Source organism: Oryctolagus cuniculus, chromosome 17, assembly GCF_051225735.1.
Source record: "Oryctolagus cuniculus isolate XC-2025 breed Fujian yellow rabbit chromosome 17, ASM5122573v1, whole genome shotgun sequence".
Lineage (NCBI taxonomy): Eukaryota > Metazoa > Chordata > Mammalia > Lagomorpha > Leporidae > Oryctolagus > Oryctolagus cuniculus.
In genome coordinates, this window is record NC_142883.1 from 50,383 (window position 1) to 65,712 (window position 15,330).

Consider the following 15,330-nt stretch of genomic DNA (forward strand, 5'->3'; position numbering starts at 1 on the left):
GGGTCTCTGCTCTGCAACTTGAATAATTTCTTAGATTGATCTTCAAGTTCATCCGTTCTCCTTTAAGCTTTGTCTAATCAGCTGTGCGGTCCATGGAGTGGTATAGTGTTTCAATTTCTGCGCGCACCACCTCTGATCTTGCCTGGGTCACTGATACTCAATCACTTCATAAATCTTGGGTCATTTGCCTCCCTTGTGCCTCTTAACTGCTTTTCTAAATCCTCACATCCCCAAACCAAAATCTACTTCTTGCTCGCTGTCCTCGCTCAGCGCGTAACATGCGCTTCTCTCCAGAGTCCAGTAGTCAGCAAAAATCCTTCCAAAACGCAGACAAACTTTTTACATTTTCAGACGTACAAAGGCAGACATGCGAGACAAGGAGCGAAGAAGAGTGTGGCAGGAAAACAAAACCCATGAGCAAATTAGGTCGCTCCCAGTGACGAGGATCACCGGGAACAGCAAGGGCCCGGGAACAAAAACCCGTTTTTTCTCATTTTCATGCCTTTATAATGAATGTCTGTTTAGAGCAAAATAGTAATTTGCTATGAAGGGTTATAACACACGTAGAGGCAAGCGTGGGACAGCAGCAGCACAAGACACAGCGAGGAAAGGGAAGCCTGGCGGAGCTGGGAGACAGACTGCGGCTGCGGCAGGGGGCGCGAGAAAGAGGCACCGCGGGGGAGGGTGCCTGGGACAGAACCTGGAACACGCTCAGCACAGCCAAGGGGACGCAGGAAAAGAACCAAGAAAGGTAAGGGTATTAACCAGGTGGAAGATCCAACCTCAGTCACCAATGGTTGTATTGCAAGACAATGAGGCAAGAAACAAAATAAACAGCAAATGGGAAAAGACAGTGACCTGTGTTCATATACAGACAATGTGGCATCCATAGGCAATTCTAAAGTCTATATCTTTATTACTTTTTAAAGATTATTTATTTATTTATTTGAGAGGCAGAGTTACAGACAGAGAGAAGGAGAGACAGAGAGAGGTCTTCCATCCGCTGGTTCACTCCCCAAATGGCCACAGCAGCCACAGCTGGGCTGATCCAAAGCCAGGACCAAGGAGCTTCTTCCATGTCTCCACGTGCGTGCTGGGGTGCAAAAACTTAGGCCATCCTCTGCTGCTTTCCTAGGCCATAAGCAGAGAACTGGATCAGAAGAGATCCAGTTCGTGCTGGGACACGAACCAGCACCTGTATGGGATACCAGCATTGCAGGCAGAAGCCTAGCCTACTATGCCATAGCACTAGCCCCAAGCCTGTATTTTTAAAAGCTAATAAAACAAATAAGTAGACTTAACAGGATCACAAGATACAAAAATAGTATATAAAGTTAATTGTATTTCTATATGCCAGCAACAATTACAATACGAAAATAAGCAACAAACACAATCGTATTAGCTTTATTATCTATAATCATATTAGAGGCAAAATAATAATAACTAATCATATTATAGACAAAATTATTATCTAATAATTAATCATATTACAGACATAATGTAACATCTGTACACCAAAAACTAGGAAGCATTGCTGAGCGAAATTAAGGAGATCAAACCAATGGAAAGATACCATGCTGATGGTTGCTGTAAGCTGACGTGTAGATCAACCTCAATTCCTATCAAAGTCCTGCAGGCATTTGTTTTGTAAAAATGAATCCTCAAATTCTTTTGAAATGCAAACGATCTTGGTTTCAGTTCTGGTGAAGCTGCAGAGTTGTGATTGGAGTAGGGTACGTGCACCTCAGAACAGAAGAGAGCCAGAAATGACCCAGGCAAGGTCAGAGCAGCAACGCAGTGGGGCGCTCAGGTCTGACCTCAGCCGTATGATGGACGCGAGAGCCAAAGGCAGAGGTCCCCACTGTGAACACCTTAGATAGGGATCTGTGCAACTCTGATACTCACAAAAGTTTCTTGGCAGGACACAAATGTCACCAGCTTAAAAGAAAAAATTGATAGAGTCCACAAAATGAAACCTTTTGTTTTCCAAAATGTATCACTAAGAAAACAAAAAGCCAAGACAGATTGGAGATGGTATTTGCAAAATTGTGCTGTGTGGTGCAGTCCAGTACCATATGGTGCAGTGCGATGCCGTGCACTGTGGTGCAGGGCAGTGTGCTGTGTTATGGTGCTGTGTGCTGAGTGCTGTGTTATGGTGCAGTGTGGTATGTTATGGTGCTGTGTGGTGTATTATGGTGCTGTGTGGTGTGTTATGGTGCTGTGTGGTGTGTTATGGTACCACGTTGTATGTCATGGTGCCATGTGCTATGTTATGGTGCCATGTGGCGTTATGGTGCTGTGTGCTGTGTTGTGGTATAGTGTGATGTGTATATTTACACAACAGGCTGTGGCATGAACACATGGATTCCGTTCACATAAATTGAAAATCATGTGAGACCTGTTAGAAGCAAGAGTCCCTGTTCATTATGAAGAGGAGGGAAAGTGACTGGGATGTGTCAGAACTGCCCGAGGGGCACTGAGTGCAGTGGGTGAGAAGCTGCTTGGGATGCCTGCTCCTCGCACTGAAAGGCCTAGGTTCGAGGCCCAGCTCCATTTCCAATTCCACCTCTCTGGAAGGCACCCCGGGAGGCAGCAGTGATGGCTCAAATGATTGGGTCCCTGCCGCCCACACGGGAGATTCCAACCTGACCCAGCCCTAGCTGTTGTGGGCATTTGGGGAGTGAACCACAGGACAGAAGATCTTTGCTTGTCTCTGTATCTCTCTTTCTGCCTTTCAAGTAAATTTATTTCAAATTTTTAAAAAAGATTTTCCTTTAAAAAAAGAAGGCAACAAACCCTTTCTGTGTCTCCCCATTGCCCTCAGGGTGAAATCCACAAACCTTGCAGCAACCTAGGAGGCCCCACAAGACAGGTCCTCGCCTCGTGAGACCCCTGCCACCCCTTATCAGTCACCAGGCCTCACCCGATCCCTCCAGGCCTGCTCACCTTGGGATCCTGGTTTGCTGTTCTCACTGCCTGAGCACCCTTCCCTAAGGGTCTCCCTGGCTCACTCCCCTGTTCCAGGGCTCCTTTAAACGAACCCCACCATGCCCACCATCACTCTCAATGCCTCTTGTTCTCCTGTTTCCCCAGAACCTCCCGTAGCCTCTCCCCACCACGTGGACACAGCCCCATTTGAAGGTCAGCTTCAGCAAGGCAGCTGTTTTGTCGGGAACTCTCCTTCCGGACGAGTAGTGGATGTCGCTCTCCCTCTTCGTGGAGGAACGACACAGGACCCTGCGCTGTTCTTTCGTCTGCTCGGCCCTCCCCGGGTTTGCTGCTGGTTCTTCCTGGGTTGGCTACTATCCCTTCCACCTCTGTGGAAGGGCAGTTCCCCCTGGCCACATTCCCCACTTCCGCAGGGGAGCGGCACACCGCTGGCCGGCTCTCTCGGGGGCTGCACAGGTGTTCCCCTTAGGTGTTCCCCTTAGATGTTCCCCTTAGATGTTCCTGGTGCATGCCGTCTCTCTCCTCCTTTATAGTCCTCCTCCGCCAATCCCAACTCGGCTGCCCACACACCGAGCACGCTGCTCTCCTCCAATCAGGAGCAGGTCCTGCTGTTTATTGGTTGAACTGGAGGCAGCTGGGTAGAAGCTGTTTTCTCCTCTCCCAGCGCCATATTGTAGGAGAGCAGATGCATAGAATAAGTCTTAATTCCAATAACTTAGTCTAGTCCGAGTTGCTCCCCACAGTGGATGCTGAGCACTTGAGCGACTGTGTGGATGGAGACCTGCCCTACTGGAGCCATCACTCAGCAGCCAGGTCAGAACAGGGGGCTGGAACAGAGAGCCCAAAACAGCCCCTTCCGCGGCAGCCCGGTGCGTGCCACAGCTGAAGTGTTGCTGCGTCGATGGTGCTGGGGAACGGGCTATGCATATAAAGAAAGTGAAACCGGATCCTGTCTTCAGCCAAACAGAAAGATTGCTTCCAGATGGACAAGCACTTGTGTGTCAAGAGCAAGACTTTGAAAGCTAAAGCTGCAGGAGGCTTTGTGTACTCAAGGCTGGGTTGGGTGTGGAGAGACCGGAAGAGGGAAACGTGCAAGAAGAGGCTGGCAGGTTCCCTGCATCTGAACCGATCCTTAAAAGGCCAAAGGCACCTGGGAGAAAGCACCTCCACACATGCAGCCCACGGAGGGGTCGGGTGGAGAACACACAGAGCCACGTGGGGTCCGGGAGTGAAGCCCAGCTCCCGGCGCACAGGTTGGGTGGGCACCGCCATGGGGAATGGTGTCTCTGAGTAACAGGGAGACCTGAGCACGCACTGGGGCAAGGCCGCTCTGTGGTCATAGGTCCCAGCCAGGTGCAGAGAGTGAACCCACAGCTGGCACGAGCACAGGGCAGCCACTGAGCAGTGAGGAGTGAGAGCCCGTGGCCTGCTCGGAACTCCACACGCGTGCTGGGGTGAATCGTTGCTCCCCAGGTATGCAGCTTTAATAGAAAATCCCATCCGACAGGATTCATCTATCTCTGCACTTCCCGAAGACCAGGATGAATCACACCTTCTTCTCGGACTTTTATTCCTGCTGTTTGCTGCATAATGGATGCTGAATAAACCACCAGAGGCACTGAGACGTGTGTGGAGCGAGCTCCAGAGCTCCATCCCCAAGCCTGGGGCTCCAGCTGTCAGAGAGCAGGCAGGAAGCAGGTGCTATCCGCGCTGCCCAGGACGTCCTGCTGCTGCCCATCTGTCCCCAGGAAGATTTCTTGTTGGTTGTCCTTAGTTGTTCCGAGGATATGCTGTCTGCACATTTAACGAGAGAAGCATAGCTGGGTCTCAGGTAAAATTCGTCCAGGGAGGGGGTCCAGTTGTCCCTCAGCCCAGTGAGGGCCCCCCACCCTCCAGAACTGGGACAGGCAACCCAACAACCCATGGCCTTTGGCCCAGGACAAGCCAATGCAGAACCAGGCGACTCCACAACAGAGATGCAGCTGGAACATGGCACGCGTGGCACCGCTCACAACCCCAGCGGAGCGATACGAGCCAAGTGTCCGTGGAGGAGGGGCCAGCCATCCTGGTCACAGGGCTGAGGGCCAAGCTGGGGGCTTGGAACAGACCCCTGCACCATGCGGAGCTCCTGGAGGCTCAGGGTTTCTGATGACTAAGGCTCAGCACACATCAAAGGCAGGCCTCAGAAGGGGAGGGTTTCTCCCTGGTCTTGGAAGCGTGGCCAGTGCCCGGGCGCTGTCCTCTTCCTGATGCTTCCTTCCACCCTGTCCACACCCAGCGCTCCACGGCAGGGAGGTCCAGCGACGCTGAGGGGTGACTCTGAGGACGAGTCTCTGCATTGTGCTCCAGGAGGCCCCTTCCCACTCCTACACCTGCTGACTGCCAGGATCGTCAGGGAGCAGAGAACCCCCGTCCTGCTTGTGGTGGAAGTCCTGCCTGACCTCCGACCCCCAGTGTGCTTGGGAGCAGCAAGGGTCACAGCCACAGAGCATGGCCTGGGCCCAAGGAGCTGGTGCGGGCAGAGCTGCCCGGGGAGACACAGGGTGTCCTCACTCCCACGAGTGGAGGGGCAGCTGCTCAGCGGGGCCAGGCGAGTCTTGGACATTGGACACAGGCAGGGAGGCCATGAGTGGACCCAATTTCATGTCCCGGCTTCAGGTCCCCCAACAGTAGCTGTGACAGGGTCACCCTAGCCCCTCCATGCCCCCACAGGCTCAAACACTGACCAGACCAGATGTCCTGGAGGGAGATGTGACAGGCAGGGCAGTGCGGGAAGCAGTTACTAGGAGCTGTGCACAATTTAACACTTGGCAAAGTTTTCCTGTTTATTTCTGAAATTTTCCAGTTAATATTTCAGACTGCAGCTGACCACAGATACATGAAATTGTGGAGAGTGAAACCACAGAGGGGTGGGCGACTCCCACTCTGCTATTGTGCCTTTCCGTCTGCCTGACAAGCATTTTTCAAGCCTGTCACTTGCACATTAATCTTGCTTACGCCATCTTTTGCTTTACAAATAGCTTTGATTTTTATTTAGTCAATATGTCAAGTATCTTTTATTATTTCTGGCACTCTGATCTTGGTTAAAACTGATCCAGGTGCTAGCATCATGGTACAGAGATGTAATCCACCTCCTGCAATGCCAGCATACCAAATAAGAGCTGGTTCGAGTCCCGGCTACTCCACTGCCAATCGCGCTCTCTGCTAAAGCACCTGGGAAAACAGCAAATGTTGGCCCAAATGCTTGGGCCACTGCCACTCATGTGGGAGACACGCATGGAGCTCCAGTCTCCTGGTTCTGACTTGGCCCAGCCCTGGCCATTTCAGCGATTTGGGGAATGAACCTGTGGATGGAAGATCTCTCTCTCTCTCTCTCCTCCACCGTAACTCTGCCTTTCAAATATATAAACAGATCTTTAAAGAAAAACAATGCTCTAAATTCTATCTCAAAATTCCCATAAGATTTTTAATATTTCTATGCATTTAATTCTTCTGAAAATCAGTTTGCACAAATGATGTCAAGTGGGTCTGGTCTCATTTCCCTGCCGAGGGGTGGTCAGTGTGCTGGTGCCTCTTGTTCAGCCTTCCACTCCCCTCAGGAACTCAGTGAGTAGTTCTGTCCTGCAGGGGCCCTTGCTCTTGCATGCAACCAGGTCTCCACCTGCTTCTTGCTCTTGTCCGTGGACTTATCTTCCTCCCAGGTTACTCTGGATACTTCTGGGTGGTGCCATGTGCCCCATGTCTAGAAGGTACATCTCCTCTCTCTGTCTTCTTATGTATTTTTCTTGCCTATTCTCTGACACATTTTTCCATGTGAATTTTAAGGTTATCCAAATGCTATTGGAATTCTAAATGGAATTGAATATATATAAAAAATATATTTATTTATTTTGAAAGTCAGAGTAACAGAGAATAAGAGACAGAGAAAAAGAGATCTTATATCCGCTGGTTCACTCCCCAGATGGCTGCAGTGGCTAGAGCTGGGCCGATCTGAAACCAGGAGCCAGGAGCTTCTTCCAGGTTTCTCACATGGATGCAGGGGCCCAAGCACTTGGGTCATCTTCTGCTGCTTTCCCCAGTGCAGTAACAGGGATCTGGATCAGAAGTAGAGAAGCTGGGGCTCAAACTGGCACCCATATGTGATGCTGGTGCTGCAGGCAGACGCTTAACCCACTATACCGCAATGGCAGCTCCTAAAAAGGCTTTATATTTTAATTTTGGGGAATTAACATTTACATCCAAGAATATGGTATTTCTTTCCATTTGCTAAGATCTTATTTTTGGTACCTAAGTAAGATTTTATTATTTTCTTACGGTACATCATTTTTGATTAATTTATTCCTGATTATTTTGAAGTTTTTGGTCCTGTTATAAGTGGAATAATTTGCCTGGTTCCAGTTCTAAACAAGTTTGCTACATTAGAAAAAAGCTGTTGGGTTTTTGCCTGTTTGACTCTTTTACTGTTGTTTTTAAGCTGCTGGTTTTTTATACAGCTGTCTGCATCCCGCCACCCACCCAGATCCTTGCTGATTTCACGGCTCTGAGCTCTGCGCTCCGCAGAGATGTTCCTATACCGGTGGGAAGAGGCAGCCTCTCTGTTGCTCTGGCATTTTACCCTGCCTTTGCCTTCTGTTGGATTCCACAGGCTTCCTTTATCTCACGAGGCTGCATCCCGTAGAGTCCCCAACACAGGTAAAGCTGTGATTCTGCCAGCATCCTCGTCAAGCTCCTAAACTTAACTGCAAGGAGTTTCAGGTTGCCTTTACCATATGTAAGTAGTTCTTGTCCCATTTTACTCAGGGCATTTTTGAGCTTTGGGGGTAGCTGCGAGGCTATGGGAACTGTCCTTTCCACGTGTCTGATGTGAGGTGACCCTCTCAAGCTGTTGCCGGCAGGCTGTGTGCACGGTTGGTGGCCGGCTCAGCCCAGCCCTAGAGTGGACTCCGCCTTCACACGGCCCTTCATGGGCCCAACCCCTGGCACTTCTGCCCTTTGGTGACTTACCTCCCTGCGTAGGCTGGGCCAGGTCAGCTGCCTCTGACAAGAGAGGCAGAGGCGAGGGTGTCCCCAAGCTGAGCCTACAAAAGCTGCCTGGAGCTCTCGCTCTCAGCCTCCCTGCACATCCCCGTCCCTTTTGATGAAGCTGCTGTCAGCGTGGGAGGAACCGAGGTCCTTGGGTGACTGCTCCTCCCTAGGCCCTGGTGAGCTAGCGAGCCTTGAGGTGACCAGGTCCCAGCCAGCACCTTGGTCACAGCCACGAGAGACCTGAGAGAATCCAGTTAAGCCCATGTCACTACTTAAAGCCCTGAGTTTGGGGCAGTGCAGTGCATTTTACTTTGTTGCAAGACAGTATTTTAACTGTGAATATTTCATTTGGAGGCTATGTATCTACAGTTGTAGAAGGAAGTGAAGAGTAGGCATGTTTAAGCCTGTCTTCCAAGGCTCTAACGCTAAATTTAATAAAGGCCTCATAAACTTGATTTGGAAGAAGTTGAATGAACTGAACTCAAAGTTCAGCTGAGAGATGCCTGATCTTGGGGCCCACGCCTTTGCCCCATGACTGCCCTGCTCTTAGGAGCCTCATTCTCCAGGTGGATGGTGGGCATCCTGAGGAAGAGGTGGGGTCTACACCACACGGCTGCTCTGAACTTCCCACCGAATCCAGGCCTCGTGTCAGGTTCTACCCCCAGCTTTCAGCAATCGCTCTGCAGCTGCCCCAGCAGCCAAGGACCATGGCTGTGAGGTGCACTCAGTGCCAAGCTGGAGGCCAGGACTCCGTCTGGGGCTACACACGGGTGCACCTCTTACCCCCATTTCTACCATGACAGGGCTGGGTTTTAAGAACTCTGCTTGTGGGCCACCTCTGTGGTGTGGCAGGTAAAGCCGCTGCCTGCAGTGACAGCATCCCATATGGGCGCCGGTTCAAGTCCTGGCTGCTCCACTTCCGATCCAGCTCTCTGCTTGGCCGGGGAAGGCAGTGGAAGATGGCCCAAGTCCTTGGGTCCCTGCACCCATGTGGGAAACCTAGGTGAAACTCCTGGCTACTGGCTTCAGATCAACCCAGCTCTGGTCATTGTGGCCATTTGAGGAGTGAACCAGCAGATGGAAGACTCTCTCTCTCTCTCTCTCTCTCTCTCTGCCTCTCTAACTCTGCCCTTCAAATAAATAAATCTTTAAAAAAAAAAAAAAAGAGCCCTGCTTGCCACTCATGAATGTTTAAGACGAGCAAAAGGAAAGCCTCCAGGGTAAAACAACTGAACAGCTTCGAGGGCCTGACCAGCCCCACCTGGGCGCAGGAACTCCGTCGCCGAGGAAAGTCGTGCTTACCAGCACGGACCTCCAGAATTTAACAGAGCTTCTTCTCTTGATGTCCCAGGTACGGGACGTGTGAAGATTTTCATCTCTGGTGACCTTGAGGCAGGGGCTCAGGGAGGTAGGAGGTGGGGGGTGGTCTGGAGGGTATGGTGCTCTTGACCAGGATGGGCCTGGCAGTGTGGGTGTTGGGGGAACAGGGGCAGTGAGGGCTGGGCAGGATCACGCTGAAACTTCCCTAGGGCCAGGAAATCCAGCAGCCTTGAGACAGGGCACTACACCTTGGACTCAGAAGCAAGAGCAGGATTGATGGGGCACAGTACCACAGGTGCCTGCTTCACAAATTAAAACCATACATGCACACAGCTTGTCCTGAGTGAAATGAGTGTGTCACCCAGAAGTAGTCCAAAAACAGCAATACCCTCAGTTAGTTCCCCAAGGACCCGAGGGGTGCAGGGCTGAGCTGGGCTGGGCAGGTGCAACGGCGTCTCCTTGCAGCCCAGTGAGACTCCCAGGAGGCAGTGTGTCCTGAAGATACAGGCAGTGACAGGCCTGGGAGGGCCCCAGGCGAGCAGGGAACGGGCATTCACAGGTGGCATTGGAAGCAGGCCCCCTGCAGAGAGAAGCAAAGAGCTCCCTGTGTGCAAGATCCTGGGCCCGGGGGTCAAGAGCCAAAAGCAGCCGACAAGAGGGCCCCTGGCTGCTGCCCCTGCTCCTGTCCAGGGCAAACACTGTAGCCAAGTGGTGCCGGTTCCAGTCACATGGTGTCTCTGGAGGTTGGAGGCCGTGAGTAAGCAGCGGGCCCTCTGCCTCTGAATCATTCTTGGTGAACCACGTCCAGCCAGCTGTCCTGGGAGGAAGAGGAACGGCTGATGAGCAAACACAGGCAGGAGGGCAGGAGCGATGGGGCCCCCACAGCAGGCTCCACCCTGCTGTCCCCAGGGCCTTGGGAAAGCCATCAGCTCTGTGCCTTGCTGTTCCAACCTGCAAAACGGCACCTAACAGAAGTCACACCCTAGGCACACCTGGCCACCTGCCAGGACAGAACAGAGAAAGCTTGCCCTGTGTGGGAGATGGTGGTGTGTGGAGAGAGGGCTGTTACAGCAGCGACATGCAAACCAGCAGGAGCCACCACAAACCAGACATGCCCTCGCTCCCGACACCAGCACATCGCCCAAGCGTCAAGACACAGACACGAGGGAGAACGGCCCAGGCGCACAGGAAGAGGTGGAGGGGAAGCCTCTGCACCTTAGTGGACAGAAGCCGTCAGAGAAAAGAGGAGCAATTGTTACCTAAGAAGACTTTTATGTCATGCCCACAACAAGTGCAGTGACACCGACAAAGCTAAAGGACAGCAGCTCACAGGGAAATGCACAGGCCGTTCTGTGACGGCAGACCAACAGGGAAACCATCGCCAAACGAGCAAATGGAGGCCCTGGGACGTAAAAGAGACGCAACCCCGAGATGCAGGCTTCCTGGATGTGATCAGTGCCCTGGCAGCAGTCTCCTGTGTTGCAGGATGGGGAGGGGGATTTCAGGTTCAACAGAATTGCAAACGCTCGTGCCTTGGACCCAGAACCCCCTCTTCCAATAATTCATTAAATCAGTGGAAAATTACGTTTTCTAAAGTTTGTTGATGTCATTTGCATCCCAGTTGCATGCCAGGGAGAATTGCTCCAACAAGTTCCTGTGCAGATAGGAGAAAGAAGGCAAAGGATCTCCAGGAAATCACACTGCATTAGCACAGTTCACGGAAAAAGCACCTGTGGAAAACCAGGCATGGCTTCAGGCGTGTCTGCACTAAAACAAATGTAATTCCGTTTTTCCACAGGTGCAACAGGGGAAGGGAAGAAAAGGAGCCCCACACTCAGCCCAGCAGGCGGCCAGGGTCCCAAGCTGTGGCGTGCTTGCTGTTAGTGCCCTCCTGGACATGCTGTGACCAGGAGGCCTTCACCTCTCTGGTCTTCCTCCCCCACATCCCAAACCCAGTCCAACTGCGAGAGAATGTTGGACAAGTTCCCATGGGGTCACCGCCACACCGCCACAGAGCACCCCTCAAACGGTCCCAGCCCAGAGGAGCCAGGGGAGAGACACAGCGACCACAGGTCACGTGAGGTCCTGGACGGGAGACGGACCTCAGGACACAGGGACTCTGAACTCAGAGTGGGCTTCAGTGACTGACAGCAGGCGGGGGCAGGGCAGCTCTGGGCCCCTCTCCATTTTCCTCCAGTTTTAAAACTGTCTTAACGGTGGAGCCTATAATAACAATGAAAGCTTAAAAGAACACACAGAGCGTGTACACACCACTCTGCAGTCTGCGTGCTGCACTGCATGTGTGTGGGAGGCTCAGGAGGGACACACCAGAGGGGCTCTCCAGGGAGCCAAGGACAGGCAGGGTGCAGAGGGTGACCGTGCAGACTTCTGTGGTCTGAAGCTGGGATTTTGCAAACACCTGACTGCCAAAAATGGTTAGATAAGGGAGGAGGGGCTGTCCATGTGAAGCAGGTGGAGCAAGACCCCCCCAGGGAGTGAAGGTGTTGATCTGGGGCAGCACGAGCACGCACAGGGGCTGGGCAAGGGGAGGACACACCAGAGCCTGAGACAGCCCCCTGGCCACACAGGCTCAGAGACCGAGACAGCCCCCTGGGCACACAGGCTCAGAGACCGAGACAGCCCCCTGGCCACACAGGCTCAGAGACCGAGACAGCCCCCTGGGCACACAGGCTCAGAGACTGAGATAGCCCCCTGGACACCGAGACTGACAGTCATACGCCCTGGCCCCTGCGGAATCCCTGACAGAGGCGCTTTCTGTGGCAGGTCATGGTGACCCCAGCAGAGCGGTGTGGCTGCCACTGTCGGGCCCTCATGCTCATGGCCCTTCCTCCAGAACCTCCCGGCTTCTACTTCTCTGTGCTGTTGTTGGGGCTGACATGGGCAAGGCCACCTCCGCCTGACAACTCCACTCCTTTCCTGGGTCTAAACAGGAAACAGTCGCCCTCCAGCCCGGGGAACCCTGCTTGGGCAGGGCCCAGACCCTGGAGAGGTCAGTGTCCGCTGTCTGTTCTGCAAAGCTCCACGCTGCAGCGCGGCAACTTCCCTTTTCTCAGGACACGCCTGAGGCACAGGCCACCCTCACAGGCGCCCCGGCTGCTCCTGCTGCCTGGGGAACGGCACAGGGCCAGGATCCTGGTGTCCGGGACGTCGCAGCCAAGGAGCAGCTGAGGGTGGGCCACAGCAGGCTGGCCCCTGGCTCCTCTCACCCTGTTCTACACGATAGTCCAGCAAAACCCATGGGTGCTGTCTAATGCACAGGCAGTGGCTGCACCCTAGACCTCCAAGGTCTCACGGGTCCTCCCTGGCCCCTTTCTGACTGTAGCTCCTCTTTTTTAACCCAGGGGCCTTCTGCTGAGGTTGCTGGGAGCCAGAGGGAGTGCTTGTGGCCCACCTGCCCGGCAGAGCTGGGCACTTCCCAGTGGCTTGTTCCCGGAGCCTATGTAATCCCAGAACCAACAGCAGCTCACTGCATACTGTGTGCACAGTCAGCAGTTGTTCACAGAAGGGTCTCCAGGGCCTGGCGGGGGCCAACTCTGGGTCTGGGGGACCCAGTGCCCCACTTCCCAGGATGGACAGGGAGGGGCACCTGCACCCTGCAACCTGCCGAGGGCCTCCCCTTGCACTGAGCCACTCAGGACTCAGAGGCCTCAGCATCTGTGAGGAGCCCTCAAGGCCAGCTGTGGCCACATCTGAGGCCTGGGACAGGGCCCACGGCCACGCAGAAGATGGGGGGCTGACACCTGCCTCAGCCAGCAGCACCCTCTCTGCTGCCCCCGGGCCTCCCCCATCCACCCACTTCCCATCAGTGACTGCATGAGGTTTGCTGCTGCTGGCTTTATTTATTTTGGCAAAATAAAATTTACTAAGCTTAAATCATTCCTCAGATACAGGAAGATACTTAACAGGCCCACAAACCCCAGAAACACAGAGCTGATTTTCTGGAGTTCAGTCTGGAGCTTGTGCCAAAGAGATGCCACCCAGGAGGTCTGGCCTCCCGCACACCTGCTGAGCAGAGCAAGTAACAACCTTGTAGAGCTCAGATCCCAGAACAAAACCCACTGAGAAGGACCCTGCCCGTGGCAGTCAGTATTTGACAAGGTATTCATAAATGAGAATGCAAATGTAGAGACACTGACAAGAATTGCAAATTGTTCAAAGCCTGTCCTTCAAAAAAAGTAAATCTTTTCCGTGGTAAACATAAATATTTGGAGAACGAAATCAAACTGGGTGTTTCCATAGAAATAGGCGCAGGGCAGGGGTCACGCAGAGCACAGGGAAGACTGGCAGCCTCTTCACCTCCTTCCCAGGCAGCCAGCGGATTTTGCTGGGCCCCAGAGATGAGCTGGATGAGCCGCGACCTCCCATGGGACAGCTGGAGCCAGGACAGCTGGTGCAGGGGCCGTGACCTGGCCCTGACAACCTCTCCTGCTCTGGTCTGTGAAGGTGACGCCTGCCCACAGCTCCTGCCACAGGGGCTGTGGCTTCTGAAGGCCATCGCTTGTCCCTGAGCCAGAGTCAGACTCGCGGGCAAGTGTGGTGAGCCACAGTCGTCCCGAGCAGCCCTGGCCAGGCAGTCGCGTCACCGTTCTCACCCTCCTCGGTCACACTGCCCACTCTGACCACTCCACCCCTCAGCCCTGGGCCAGCGGGGGCAGGGCACAGGGGTCCTGAGGGGTGCTTCTTGCATGATTGTTGAGCTAATCACCTATCCAGAGATGACCTGAGGATCTGCGTCAGAGGTAGTTTTCATCTCACACAGGAATGCACTGGCCACAGGCAGAGGGCTTCTCCCCAGCAAATTCCCAGAGAAATGACAGAGCTTTGGGCAGGGCGGTACCTCACTTGTCCACTTTGCAAAGGAATTGGAAGACAGACCCCTGGCCCCAAGAGTCCCTTCTGCGGGCTCAGGCCCAGCTCCACTTCTGTGGGTGCCGGGGGCCTGGGCCACCACCCACACTTCCTGCTTTAACGCGAGGTCTCCACAGTGCGTGATGAAAATCCGAGCACGCTCCGCTATGGCCTGGGAAAGCAGTAGAAGATGGCCCAGGTCCTTGGGTCCCTGCACCCACGTGGGAGCTCCAGCTGTTACGGCTAACTGGGGAGTGAACCAGCGGTTGGAAGACACCTCTCTCTCTCTCTCTCTGCCTCTCCTTCTCTCTCTGTGTAACTTTGACTTTCAAATACGACACAATGGCTCACTGAGTCACCACTGATTTTTCTGGGCAGATTTCCAGCTGAAGTGTCCTGAGCAGCCAAGTCCGAGCTGGAATCTCAGTGCTCCGAGGACCTGGGCCTGCAGGAGCCCAGGGGTGTGGCAGGAAGAGGGGCACTGGGGGATGACTTCGTGGTGAGACAGGACGCCTCCTGCACACTGACACTCATGCCCCTCAGACATGCCTGCCTCCCTCATGGCCTTCTCTCCAGACTGGTGGGAGAACCACAAACCCATCCTTGCAAATCCAGCCTTTGCCTCTCTCCAAACAGAATGAAATTGTGTCAAGGCACGAGCAGCCCTCACTCTCCTGTTGCGCTCTGTTTGTGGTTTGTTCCCGTTTGGGGGTGAGGTTCTACCTGGACTTTGGCTCCAGAGGTTCCTCTTCCTCTTTCCCTTCCCCCATTGCTCTCTCCCCCTCCCTGTCTGACCTTCTCCCTCCCCGTCTCTCCCCTTCTTTCCCCCCTCTCTCCCCCTCTCTCTCCCTCTGTCCCCTCCTCTCTCTCTCTCTCTCTCTCTGTCTCTCTCTCTCTCTCCCTTTCTGCTGCCCCCAGGAGTTCTATGGGGAAGAACTCACACAGAAAATCCACCTTTGCATGTGTAGGACTCTTGATCGTCTGTGCACTCACGAGGCTGTGCAAATACCACCACTACCTAATTTGGGGGTATCTGCCTCATGCAGAAAGAGGACCCATTAGAAACATTGGCACTCGCCCCCAGTTCCCTCTCTGTGTCCAAGGAGTCGCATGGCACCCGCTGTTCAGGGCTGGGACTCACACACGTGTGCTCTTCTATGGCTGGAA